We start from the raw sequence: 15,075 nt of genomic DNA, 5'->3' as shown, positions 1-15,075 counted from the left end.
CAAATTAACAACTCATGCTATACAGTACAAGAACAAAATGCAATAACACTTATACTCAAATTACACAGCTGCTAGATGGTTGGAGACTTCCTGAGCACTCACAATAATAACTGTACAGGGGAGGACAGAGATGTGAACAAAATGAGGAGCAGATCTAAGTGGCAATGATGCAGAGACTGAGCGCATTATATTGGGGCCGGCAGAGCTTGATACAACTTGTAAGAAGGACGCGCAAATGAAGCCATGGGGACAAAGAGTTGACAATCCCGCTCTGAACAACAGAAAGAACGACTTACTCTACTATAACGGTAGAAGGGGGGGAGTGAGGTAGAACACGCTCGTGATCAAACAGGCAGCACACTGTACGTTAGAATTACACAAAGGATGATGAAATCATAGGCTATGTAACACCTCCCCACAAAGAAAAAGAATTTACAAAGGAAATTTCTTATTACTCTAAAACAATCTACCTAAAGTCTAGATAAGCAATCTGCAATAACATTTTCTTTCCCCTTGACATATTGTATGTCTAATGAATACTCCTGAAGAAGTAGACTCCATCTTGTCAATCTCTGATTTTTATCTTTAAACTTACTAAGGAATTTCAGTGGGTTATGATCGGTATAAATGACTATGGGGTCAAAACCAGAACACAAATAAAATGAAAAATGCTGTAAACCCAAAATCAAGGCCAAAAGCTCTTTCTCAATAGTTGAGTAGTTCTTTTGAGGTGGAGTGAACTTCTTACTGTAATAAGATACAGGGTGTTCAATACCATGATCATCCTCTTGCAGCAAAACAGCCCCAGCTCCTGTATCACTTGCATCAACAGCCATCTTAAAAGGCTTAGCAAAATTTGAAGTAGCGAGCCTGGCTGACTTAATAGGATAGCTTTAAGTTTGTTGAAAGAGGATTCACAGTTATCGGTCCAGACAAATTTAACTCCCTTTTTCAGTAGGTCTGTAAGTGGTGATACAAGAATTTAAAAGTTAAGAACAAATCTCCGGTAATAACCTACCATTCCCAAAAATTTTTGTAGCTCTTTCCTACTTTTAGGTCTGGGAAGATCACTTATAACCTGAACCTTAGCTGCTGCTGGTGCAACATGTCCATCACCAATTACGTACCCAAGGTACTGAACTTTAGCTTGACCAAACTCACACTTTGATAAATTAGCTACAAGATTAGCCTGAACCAAACGCTCAAGAAATTTACTGACATGGCATAGGTGATCTTTCCAGTTGTCACTGAAGATTAATACATCATCAATATAAACAACACACCCTGCCAAACCCTCTGTTACAACATTCATGAGCTTCTGAAATGTGGCTGGTGCATTCTTCATACCATATGGCATTACAGAACATGCAAAAGTCTTTCCTAGAGTTACAAAACATGAGATCTCCCTAGCACGTTCAGTCATAGGTACTTGCCAGTATCCCTTTAACAAATCAAACTTACTTATGTACCTAGCCTTTCCGATCTTGTCTATGCAATCTTCCACGCGAGGGAGAGGGTAAGTGTCTGTTTTGGTTATCTGATTAACACGTCTGTAGTCGATGCAAAGCCGCTGTGACCCACCTGGCTTAGGGACTAGAGTGACAGGAGAACTCCACTCGCTCTGACAGGGCTCAATCATCTTGTGGTCCAACAGGTAGCCAAGCTCCTTCTGGATGAGAGGAACTTTCACTGGGTTCACACGGTAAGGAGGCAGTTTAATTGGCTTTGCGTCTCCAACATCGACATCATGCATCAACACAGTGGTTCTTCCTGGAGTGGCACGGAACACTTGCAGGTACTCCTGCAGTAATGCCGAAAACTCCTGCCTTTCCTCGGGAGGTAGATGAGAAAGCTTAGTCTGGAGATCATCCATGATATCAGGATTCTTCCCCAAACTATCACTCAGGCTCATGCTGCATGGGGGAACTTCACTTGCAGACTCGGGTGGAACAGCTACAGTGCAGACTGGATTATTTTCGTCCCGCCTGTGATATAACTTTAGCATGTTGATGTGACAAAGTTGCTTGTTCTTTCTACGATCTGGTGTGGCGATGACATAGTTGACATCACTGAGTTTCTTCTCCACGAAATAAGGACCACTAAACTTGGCTTGAAGAGGTTGCCCATGCACTGGTAGCAGAATCAAAACCTGATCTCCTGGCTGAAAGTGGCGTAACCTGGACTTCTTATCATACCAAGTCTTCATCTTCTCCTGAGCAGCTCCTAAATTCTCTCTCGCCAGCTGTAAAGCAGTGGACAGCCGTTCTTTGAACTTCATCACATACTCCAGCAGGTTGACATCATCTTCCTCCGACAGCCAGCATTCCTTGAGTAACTTAAGGGGTCCTCTTACTTCATGGCCAAACAGTAGTTCAAAAGGTGAGAAGCCCAGTGATTCATTTGGAGATTCTCTTGCGGCAAATACAACAAATGGAAGACCTTTATCCCAGTCTTTCTGATGTTCCAAACAGTATTTCTTGAGCATCGATTTGAGTGTTTGATGATATCTCTCCAACGCTCCTTGAGTCTGGGGATGGTAAGCTGAAGACGTGATCTGGGTGATGCCCAACTCTTTCAGAGACTGCTTGAAAACATTTGACATGAAATTACTTCCCCGGTCTGACTGTACCTCCTTGGGCAGACCAAACTTTGTGAAGAACCCTAGCATTTCCTTAACCACGTTCTTTGCTGAGAAATTTCTAAGTGGAATGGCTTCAGGATAACGAGTAGCCATATCAATCAGGGTCAACACATAAGAAAATCCTGAAGAAGTCTTAGGAAGAGGGCCCACAATATCCACCAACACACGGGTGAAAGGCGCCTCAAAAGGAGGAATGGGAACTAGAGGTGCAACCTTTTCGGTCTGATTACACATCCCCACAACTTGACAGGTGTGACAAGACTTACAATACCAGGAAACATCCCTGAAGATACCTGGCCAGTAGAAGTGTTTCAAAATGCGTGCCACAGTCTTCCTCACTCCAAGGTGTCCTGCCAAACTGGAATCATGAGCCACTCTAATGATATCCTGCCTACAAACACGAGGGATGACAACTTGATGTACAACCTCCCATTCACAGTCGGCTGATACTGTTGGGGGTCTCCGCTTCCTCATAAGTACTCCTGACTTTATATAATAACAAGTAGAAGCACCAGTTGACTCTTCCTCACTGCAAGCAGAGTTAGCAAGACCTTTCAACTCGGGTCAGCAACCTGCAACTCAATCAACTCTTGACGAGACAAATTATCAACACTACGGGGTACTGCCTCATCTGGTGAGTGGTCCAAATTAGCAAGAAAAGTGTCAGCTAGGATAACATCATCATCATTACCCTCTAAATCACCAGTAACTTTAGACTTAGCCCTAGTGACAGCACATGCAGGGAACACATCAGGGACATCACAATCCTGGGACGCAGCCACTGGCTCACTAGACAACTGAGGAGCTGGACACACTTGACTTCCACCAATATCATTTCCAAGTAAAAAAGTTACACCTGACATTGGGAGTGTCTCAACCAACCCAACCATAACGGAACCATTAACAAAACCAGACTCTAAATTCACTCTGCACAGAGGGACAGAGAAGTAATTATTCCCTACACCTTGTACGATTACAGTTTCATCAGAGGAATTAACATTAGAGCCTAGAACACTGGTCAGCATAAGGGATTGGCAAGCACCTGTATCACGATATATTTTAACTGATTTCCTGTCATTACTGTCCAGAGGACTGACAAAACCATCAGACAGGAAATTAGCACATGAACTCTTGAGAGTGTCACCCATGTTACTGCTCAAAAGAGGAGCTCCATCATGAGAATTTAAGTTACCCCTCAAAGCAGGTTCAGTTAACTCAGTTAAAGAATTCTGGGAACTCTCAAGAGTGGACACTAGACCAATTGACTGAATATTTAAAGACTCCTTTTTGTTCACATCACGCTGTCTCCTGAAACATTTCTCCATAGTATGACCAAGCTTACTACAATAAGTACATTTACTTTTCTGAAATCTAGAGGTGGAGCTGGTATTTACTTCCTGAGAAACATCATCTTTACTCTCTTTCCTGTTACCTGTACTCTGAGTAGAGGCAACGTACTCTCAGCTTTCCCTTTTTCTTTAGAATATCTCTTGTGAGTGAGAACATATTCATCAGCTAAAACTGCAGCATCAGACAAATTATCTATTCTTTTCTCATCAAGATATAGGCTTACATCTTTACTAATACACCTCTTGAAGTCCTCCAGCAAAATCATCTGCTTAAATTTACCAAAATCAGAATCCACATTCTTAGAATTTAACCACTGCTCTAACAGATCTTCTTTGATTTTTGCACACTCAACATGGGATTGCTTATCTTGCTTGTAAGTTGTCCTAAATTTTACTCTATAGGCTTCAGGAACAAGCTCATAGGCCTTAAGAATCAAGCTCTTAACTACATCATAATTATCAGATTGATCCTGAGGCAAAGATGCATAAGTTACTTGAGCTTTACCGGTGAGAACAGTTTGAAGGAGTACTGGCCAATACTTTTTGGGCCAATTAAAACCTGTAGCTACCCTCTCAAACAACTGAAAATACTTCGTTAAATCAGATTCATTGAAAGGAGGGACAAGTTTAACATTTTTAGCCACATCAAAATCATCAGAGCTAGATGATCCAGTTCCACCTTGTTTCATGCGATACTCATGGTCTGCCTGAATCCTAGCAATTTCAACTTGTGCCTCAGCCTCCTTAGAACGGGCCTGAAATTCAGCCTCCTTAGCACGAGACTCCGCCTCCTTAGCCAGAGCCTCCTGCAGGGCTAGCTGTAACTTAGCTAATTCAATCTGCGTTTGCTCATTTGGAGGAGTTACATTAAACAAGCTTTCATTAATCATGTCAACAATTTGATCTTTAGAATGATGAGAGCGAACAGCAATTTCCAATTGTTGAGCAACAAGCTTAAGTTCATTCTTTGTTCTGTTCTCTACATCACACACTGTTTGCACATTTCACAAAAAATCTTTGGCTTCATCAAGTGTAGTAATAGTAGACATCATGAATAAATCACAGTCACAAAATATCAAGCAATATCCTTATGATAATATCCTGAATATCCTGATAAGAGGTCGCCAAATTTATGTTACGGAACAGCGAAAGATAATGTACACTTTAAGTGAGAATACTAAAAATCGCTACTGTCCTGTAAAGTTCCAGGTTCAAAACAAAAGAGTTAGGTAAAATTACAAGTTAAAGTTTAATGCTCAAACTAACAACAAAACATTCAGGACTCATAAGGATAATGTAATGGCAAAAACAGGTTAAATATATGGTTAACTGCAATAGCCTCTATTAACACGAAATTAGCAAGAGTAAATTTACCTAAGTCAGCCCTGATAAAATGAAAATACACTGGGTTATGCTCAGTTAATGCAAGATAAATTATTACAGATATAAACTATTATGAACAATGGCTAACAATAAGAACCTTACATGAATTACAAAAACCTCACTAGGCCTACAAATTAACAACTCATGCTATACAGTACATGAACAAAATGCAATAACACTTATACTCAAATTACACAGCTGCTAGATGGTTGGAGACTTCCTGAGCACTAACAATAATAACTGTACAGGGGAGGACAGAGATGTGAACAAAATGAGGAGCAGATCTAAGTGGCAATGATGCAGAGACTGAGCTCATTATATAGGGGCCGGCAGAGCTTGATACAACTTGTAAGAAGGACGCGCAAATGAAGCCATGGGGACAAAGAGTTGACAATCCCGCTCTGAACAACAGAAAGAACGACTTACTCTACTATAACGGTAGAAGGGGGTGAGTGAGGTAGAACACGCTCGTGATCAAACAGGCAGCACACTATACGTTAGAATTACACAAAGGATGATGAAATCATAGGCTATGTAACAATATATGTATATATATATATATATATATATATATATATATATATATATATATATATATATGGAGCTTTAGTGGTAGGGTGTGCATTTCGTACACGGGTGGACCAGGGTTCGTGCCCCGCCAGGGTAAACTTTGGGAGTGTTCAGCCGGCCACGTACTGCATTGGCGGACACGAGGGGTGTTGTGGTTGAACCAGTGTCGCTTACTGTAAAGTATGCTTGCACCCAGTCGGCTTGCGCGGGCCGATTAAAATTGGTTCACAGACTACACACACATCCAAAGCCACTCCAACACTACAATTACACTTACAAGCACTTCTCACCTTACATACAATCTCTACCATACAGCCTAAGCCACTTGGTAGAGATACATTGGCTGTATCGTCCCGACTTCGGTCGGGATAGGCCAGTCCTGCAGTGGATACTCAAACGGCTGATGATGATGATGATGATATATATATATATATAATTCTCTAATAAGGCTATATAGTGTTATAAATGTCTCTTTTTTTCTGATAATAACAATGACTTTTTATAAATACCACAACATTTGGCAACGTTGCTTTCCAATGTTGCCACGCTTGTAAGGGTCGAGTGCCCGTGTTAATCCAGGTCATTTTCACTCTGGCCGCCACCTGAGATGGATGCTCTTACTCCTGCTACTCACTCTCGTGTGCTCCACAGTAGAGAAAAAGAACTTATTTACAACATGAATTAATATTTTTTAGAGGAGAAGGCAAACAGAGGACCTATAATTGTTCCCTCAAAAGCTGTTGATTAAGCCTCCTGGGGAAAACCTCTATAAAAAAAACGCGCCTTGACTTTTGCCTCAAAGGTAGTGTGGAAAAAAAGTCGAAATTATAAAGAGCAAATAAAACATCATTCTGTAAAGAAAGTATTACATTCATAAGAAAAACATAATGTTGACAGACAGACAGTAACAGAGAGAGAGAGAGAGAGAGAGAGAGAGAGAGGAGGGAAAGGGAATGGAGATATGGGGGATAGGCAGACAGCGAGGGAGGGAGGTTGAAGAGGCCGGAGTTAAGGGAGAAAAGGCAAGACGGAGGGAGGGAGGGAGGGAATGTGGTGGAAATTGAATAGGAGCGCAACAAGACAGTAAGGATGCTTTTCCTCAACCTCAGAGGTGGTGTGGGAAATAAATCTAAATTATAAACCACAAATAAAACATCATACTTTAAGGAGAAAATCGCATTCATAATAAAAAATAATGTTAGAGAGAGAGAGAGACAGTCAGTCAGGAGGCTTTTCCTCAAATTCTGATAATTCATAAAACCGTATAGACTTTTTAAAGAAATAAATGTACAAAAAATGCAATTTCTATATGCAGAGACAGACAGACAGACAGACAGAGAGGAGAGAGAGAGAGTGGTGTGCTGGGAGGGACAGTTGTCATTTACGCTTTGTTTTTAATCCGATTAAGTTACCCAGTACAAAGTATTGCAACACTATGGGACGGGGACTCCCCAAGAGGGACAACGCCCAAACGCTCTTCATAAAATAGACGGACCATAGTCGTTCGTCCTCTAGTACTGACCTTGAGGATGCAATCCCAGCTCCCAAGTATAGCTTGAGATCACATGCGACAGTGGAGATTTACCTCAAATTATGGACAGACCGTTAGAGCACACTGATAGACGACTAAACCGAGTATTGGCATGGAATTGAGACTAGGTCATAGTAGGTATTTTATTTTGTTTCAGATTTTACTGTTTGTAGTTGTAGTATAAGGAAGCACTAGACGTATTGACCCACATATTGGACAACCTGCTCCAACAGGCCTCATCTATTCTCCAGTCTTCAAGCTTATCTCGACAGGAAATCATTATGTGGTCTCTATTAGGTTAACAGTGAGCCATACAAATCTCTTGTTAATGCACAAGATCTTGTCGATTCTATTAGATGGAATATAGATCACGTGGACAATTTATCCCTTCTTGTATCATCACTGAAGGAAACCTTAACTTCATCCCAACATGAGTTTGACATTAGATTTGAGGATTTCAAAAATTCTTCTGAATACTTGTTGTTAGATGAGCCACTGACAAGTAGCTGACTCAGAAGTGCGATTGATCTTCTTGGTGGCATTGCTAATGCTTTCTTTGTTACTGCAACTCAGAACCAGGTAGACGAAATTCGTGCCAGATTAGGCAAGATCAAAGAGATTTCTGAAAAAGAGCATCGAGTATTGAATGTTCATTCTCAAATCAAAATGTCATTAATAGGGATATGTCTCATAAGCAGACTGTGTTTATCAAATTGCAGAATGCAATTAATATTTCGCACGCAATAATTAGACTTTTTTCTTTTGGAATCTGGAATTTGAAGGCGAACCCAGCAACTTTGCACCTCTTTAAAATCTTCAGTCAGCTTTGTTGGATATCACTGCCAATCATATGGGGATTAAGTTAGGTCTTCAGAACATGATACGGGCTCGCCTGAGTGTAGTTAATATGCCAAACACATTATTGCTGGAAATTTTAAATAATATATCATTGACAAGGCCAGGACTTATTTTTCCTGCCCATTCTGAGTACCTTAACGCGTACCATGAACTCATACGAGTAGTACCTCGCAAGACCCCTTCCTCAATGTGCTTTTACTTGTTAATTCCGTTCAGGGCGACCCAGCAGATATTTTCCATGTCTTCTGAATCACTAAGACAGATGTTTTTGTACAGATAGTCTTCTCTCCCAGATTTATAGTTCTAAGGGAAAATTGATGTTATGTTGATGGATGATTTTGCTGTGTTGTACCCACCAAAAATTACTTGTTTGTGATCTGCAAGGTCCTGTGTTGAGATCAAGCACTAACGCCTGTGAGAATGCTACATTTCTCAACAAAGACATTGCATCTCAGTTTTGTAAAACAAAAAGAATTATATAAAGTTTTCGCCCTGTATTTGTTAGAGATAATTATCAGTGGTGTGTCTCTACGAATAAATCTGTGCAATTTACTCTCAGTTGTGCTATTATTGAATTTCTAAGACAATTCAGATTGTTCAAGGTATAGGTCATTTGGTCCTGGGTGTCGGTTGTAGTGCCCATGGTGAGTCACTCTCACTTCCACATTATGCCACCCTCACCAAGGACACGAAACTCTCTGTACTCCCTCATTCATTACAGTTTAACATGTCATTCTTTCGTGTTGATTTGGATGTAATAATATTACTCCCTGCGGGTTTCCCCCAGAATGATTAATTTGCATCCTTTTATTTAGATGAATTACTAAGTTTCCAGTCCAAACTCCTTCTCCTCGAGCCCCCACACAAATCAACCCAGCCAGTCGCTCTAAGGATTTATGTGTATAATCTTTCAGGTGTAATACTGTAATTATGCTCCTTGCTTCCTACTTAAGTTACAAGTGTTGGTTACACAAACACTGCTGTGGTCACCCACCGCCATCATTTCAGCATTCACACTAAAGGATGTCCCTTTCTACATTCTCGCCACTACAGGTTTCTATCCATGAGGCCCGGGACTACTTTACTGTGCCTAGGGGATGTAGGGCGAGATCGCGGGGATAGAAATGTCAAGACAGCCAAACACTGGATAATGATACTGGTCCCAACTATGCAGAAGTGAACACGTGTGAGGCAAGAGTTTATTACAAAACTGGTATACAAACAAGTCAAAGGTTCTACTCGTGCTAGCCTACCTGACACACCCAATGTTCTGGCGTAGGACCAGGCGACGACGATGAAGGAGAAGAAGGAAATGGAGAAGGAGGGGAAAATGGAAAAGGGGAGAAAACTGCTATACACCGAGTGTCGCAAGTTCCTGAAAATGGCATATAAAGCTGTTCAAAGTAGGCATAATGAGATTAAAACTAAAGCGCAGGAAGCATGAGAACCTGAAGAGAAAACTTAGAGATTGTTAGAGACCAGGGAAATTCCAGAAGAGGGAGAAAATAAGAAGTGAAAATGGGAGAGGACAGTAAAACATACGAAAGTACTTGAGACTTCTAATGTAGGCCTGACTCTTGTGGAGTACCAAGGATCCTTTGTGGAGAGTGAGTGAAAAGCAGGGGTTATGAGAGAGAGTACTGCTCAAGTGAATCATTAATTTAAGTGAGAGGTAACGTAAAGTTACCCCTGAAAGCATCATTAATTTTTGTAAGAGGTCTCGGGAAAGGTACCCCTAAAAGCATCATTAATTATAGTAAGAGGTCATGAAATATCTACCCATAAGTGTATCATTAATTTAAAGTATAAATTATTCAATTATGCAGCTAGACAACTCATTAAGGGGCAAAACAGTGCTCCAGGAACTGGATATAAGCAGAGTCATAAGGATGACCAAGCAGAGAACAGGAATAGGTGGCTGGCAGATGGAACAGACTTGGGGTGTGTCTCGGGGACACAGCAGTTCTGAGAGAAGCAGGCAGCCATATGACCATGGACGGCAAATAGGTGAGTAGAAACTGGTGAGAATCAGGGGAGGTTCTGGGTGTACAAGACAAGGGAATTCCACATGCCCTTCACATCAATTGAAAGTGCCAGTTAGCTTCTGCTCAATACCTAGCACTAATCAATGCTAGTCCCTAGTCGTGGGATAATCCTAGTAGTTATTCTTGTATTAAGAATTCAGGTAAATGCGGTGCTCAAAAGCGAGTCATTATGTTACGTCTAATGTGTTTGTAATTACATGTAATTGAGTTAACTCTCCATGTATTGAGTGATTTGTTTCCACTGGTGTTGCTAAAGTCATGTAACTATCTTATACAAAGTTACTGAGAGTAAAGTAGAAACAGTATCTGTGTTTTGGAACCTCAGTGTGTGGATTTTTTTTTTTTTAATTCATAGGGAAATGGGACAAAAAAGGGTTACACAGTGTCACATTGTCCTACCTTTTATGTTACAAATTCTTGTCTCCACACTTCCTACTGCTATTGTTCTTATGCCACCATTCCTGTAAAGAGCAGTCAGATGTCGTGTTTATTAGAGATGAGTGCGTAACATGTAAATGATTACTGAAGGAATGCTGGGCTCGGCACTTCTTTTCAGAATGAAATCTATTCATCCTTGCTTTACTCTGAATCCTCCCACAGCGAGTGTTCAAGAGAAAACTCATGATGTTAACCCTGCTTTGTGACCTTGATATTTAACTTATTGCTCTCAAAATCCGTAGGTCAGTCATTGCTTTCCTTCAACGTTTCCCACATGTTTGACTGAAATCAGAATAAAACTGATACCCGTCCCCGCCCCGGAGGGACTAGGAGATGGGTGTTGTTTTCACTAGGTTTGTTTGATTGTTTGTCTGTCTGTCTGTTAATGACTTTACGCGAAAACTTCAGGTGCGATTTTGACTAAAATTACAGGGATGATGGGCTATGACCTTCTGATTACCTGATTAAATTTTGGGCCACACTGGGCCAAGGTCCTGGCAGTAAAGCAAAAAAAAATGTAAAAAAAAAAAAGGGGGGGGAGACGGGTAAAAATCGTTTTTTTGCCACAGCTCCTTTCAAATTCGTCATATCGACATGAAACCAAAACCTAAAGGTGCATTTTTCATATCTGCATCCTACAACATGTCTCATTACATCAGGGGGGTCAATTCTCAGCTAGTGGAGGGGGAGGGGGTCAGTGTCAGGTGGGTCGGGCCTAAAATTTCAAATGGGCAAAAAATCGCCAATTTTCTCCCGATTTACTCCAAATCTGATATGTGACATATTTGACTGAATATCCTCTTGTGTTTATACGTCAGCACTAAAGTGACTGCTGCGGACAGGTTTGTTGTGCCTAAGCGCCGCTTCTTGTTTTAGTTGTTTTGTTCACAAATAGAAACATAGATGGGTCGAAATTTTACTTTCCTTTGTGGCCTTGACCATTGCCTGGTTGTACTTAAAATACAGTCCCTTCATTCGTGCCTTGCCTCAACCCTCCCGACAAGTTGATCTGAATCGAATCAAGAGTGTTTAATTGATGTTAATATGTGACCTGGAGTGGCAACCTATTCGTGTGATCTTGACATTTGACTAATTATTCTCAAAACGGAATTTCTTCACCTCACTCTCGAGTTTGCTGTAAATTAGAAAACCAGTGCTTTACTTCTTTCACATACACACACACACACACACACACACACACACACACACACACACACACACACTAAATTAGAAAACCAGTGCTTTACTTCTTTCACATACACACACACACACACACACACACACACACACACACACACACACACACACACACACACACACACACACACACACACACACACACACACACACACACACACACACACACACACACACACACACACACACACACACACAATGCTTTACACCCGCGTTCGTTAACAAAAACGAAGTTATGGTAGCAAGGACGTGGTGCCTATGAAAATCGTGTAAGAGAGGCAAGAATAAACAGCACCAGACGCCCCAAACCTCGTGACTTGGGAGAAAGACGCGAGTTTGCTCTAAAGTGTTGCAGGCGGCGCTAGGTAAAGGGGAAACAGAGACTGACAAATTGCTCGTGTTACTTTAAGATGACCGCCTGAGAGAGAGAGAGAGAGAGAGAGAGAGAGAGAGAGAGAGAGAGAGAGACTGCCTCAGACGGGGCGACAAAAAACAGGTACGCAGAGGAGATTAAAGTAAGGAACAACTTTTTTACGAAGTGCACACTCAGGCAGATATTTTTCGTCTTAATTCGTTAACTTCTTTGCTATGAGAAGTCTACTCCAAGCTTAATGAGGTCGTTTGGTTGTATTCGTGGTTGTATGTTCGTATGTACAGGAAAGTGTCTAGCGCTTCTTCCTTATCAGGTTATTTTTTGCTTATGATGCATTAATTAGCTCCATAAATCTTATATACAACAAAATTCTAACTGGTCAGAGTGCGTCAGTACTGTTAAACTCTCTCTCTCTCTCTCTCTCTCTCTCTCTCTCTCTCTCTCTCTCTCTCTGTTATCCTTAATTACTGCCATTCACACACTCCCCCTCCTCCCTTGTAAAATTGAAAGAGTTCATTGTGTTCGAAATTTCAATCAGTTTTTTTTACACTCTCTTTAACCCTTTTTGCGCGGTGACGATTTCTATTATTAATCTCGCTATATCTGGTTTACTTTCATCTGAGGGAACTGGGCTACTCTCATAGCCTGAAATCAGTCAGCTCCAATTATGAAGTATAGATGAGTCTTCTTGGTTACTTGTTATATATATCCTCCAACTTTATTACATACAAGCAATCATCAAGCAGAATGTGGGTTACGAATCTTTACCAGTTGAAACTAAACGGAACATGCAACCGGGCATTTGTATTCAGCGTTTAGGAGGGAAGTCTTGTAGTGTTGGGGTTTTACTCTTTTTCTCCTTAACTTGTCTCACACTTTCACCCTTTTCCTTTTGTTTTCTGTGACTTGCCAGAAAAAAGACAGTACTACAACTCTAAACAATTGCCATAGCACTTCTTCGTGACTAGCAACATATTCTAATATTAATCTATTACAACTAGGCATTGAAGATGGGGAGACGGCGATTTTAGGCCAGTTTAGAGTAGAAAGAATATAGTAACAATTTGCTTGAAATCTGATTGTATGACTACACTGTTTAATTATATCTCTGGTGCCTTAGATGCTATTGTTCAATTTAGGTAGGACTTTTTGCATTTGAGGGGTTAAATTTTTAACTTTCATGAATCATTCCCCCACTGAGGGGGCTCACTTTGACTTTGTGGCGGGGCTTGAAGTGCAGCCGCTAGTGCCGCCTACTCTGGAGGCCTGCCTGCCTTTGTAGGGTTCGGCATCTGTCGGCCTTGTGGACTATGTGCTCCCCCCCGCCTGCATCACTGGTTGAGGAGGCCTGTTGGTGATGTTCGTCCCTGCCCAAACCCTCCAGGGCAGGATTCTTTCCTCTCCATGTGTGTGCCTTGAGTGGTGTACCGTAATGCTGGGATACAGGAGTCCGGGAAGTTGCACAGAGCTGTATAACATACACTGCAGCTACCAAAACACCTCTTTGGTTCCCTGTTTTGGTTAGAAAGGCCGCTAGGCTTCACTTGACCAGATCAATCAGCTGGTCACTTGTTGACTAGAATGAAGTGGACACTGCGTGGGGGGGGGGGGCTGGTGGCTTGTATCATCCTGGAGTCACCCTTGTCCAGGTCCCATGGTGATTACCTGCGTAAACTTCCTCCATACTTTTGGGATCAACAAGGTTGTTATCTCTGGCATATGGTCTCCCCTTGTTGGGCTCCATGGTGGATGGGGTGGATGGTGGAAGGGGATTGAAGGCTGGTTGGTTTTGCCAGCAACTGTACTTGAAACTGTTGTTGACGATTCTTCATCTCTCTGTGGTCCTTGTTGAACTCTTCCTTCCCTATTGCAAACCTGCAGCCTTTCGAAGCCCCTAGTAACTGTTCTTCATCACCCATGTCTGACTGGGACTAGGAGATGTTCCCACCAGTTTGGTGCTTCATTAGGGTCTCATGCTGTTCTGTCTGAGCCAGTTTCATTTGTGAAAAACCTCATGCTGAATTCCTCGAGGGTGTATCAGTTTTTTATCTTGACATTTTGAACCTTCGCCATGTCATTGTTACTGCTTGTGACGTGAACCTATAATCTCATCCAAAGGAAATGGAAGCATCCATATTGAGGTGTCCTTCCCAGAAGAATGCTTCTATCTACAGGATCTGACTTCTGTGTCTGGTAACAGTGTCTTTTGTTCCTCACAGCACCTTTACCCAGTGCAGGGGTATAGTTCTTTTCCTTGACTATCTCACTTACTCTTAGGCATGGTTGTTTGAGGAATTGCAGTGTTATGGTGTGTAGATTGTTGTGCACTTGCAGAAGAGAAATGGTATTCTAACCCTGCTGACTTTTTTTTTTTTTTAATAACATAACAGAGGAAGGAAAAACAAATGACCCCCCCAAAAAAACAATCCATACACCAGGTTACTGGTGTCCTTTGTTCATAAAATATCTGTATCAGTTAGACTTGAACAGCTGTAGGTTGAAGTTTGGAGGGAAACAACTCTGGGGAAGCGAGTTCCAGAGAGATGCAGTTCTGGGAATGAAAGAATTCTGATAGGCAGAAGTTCTACAATATGGCTGAGTGACATCCCAGTCATGGGCGCTACCAGATGCCCGTGTAGCACGAGGAAAGGCATGGAGAGGTGGCACCATGGACGCAACTTCGTCTGAGC

Source organism: Coenobita brevimanus, chromosome 107 (genome assembly GCF_032717465.1).
Source record: "Coenobita brevimanus isolate Jiangsu-jjx chromosome 107, ASM3271746v2, whole genome shotgun sequence".
Classification (NCBI taxonomy): Eukaryota; Metazoa; Arthropoda; class Malacostraca; order Decapoda; family Coenobitidae; genus Coenobita; species Coenobita brevimanus.
Note: the sequence above shows the minus strand (reverse complement) of the source record.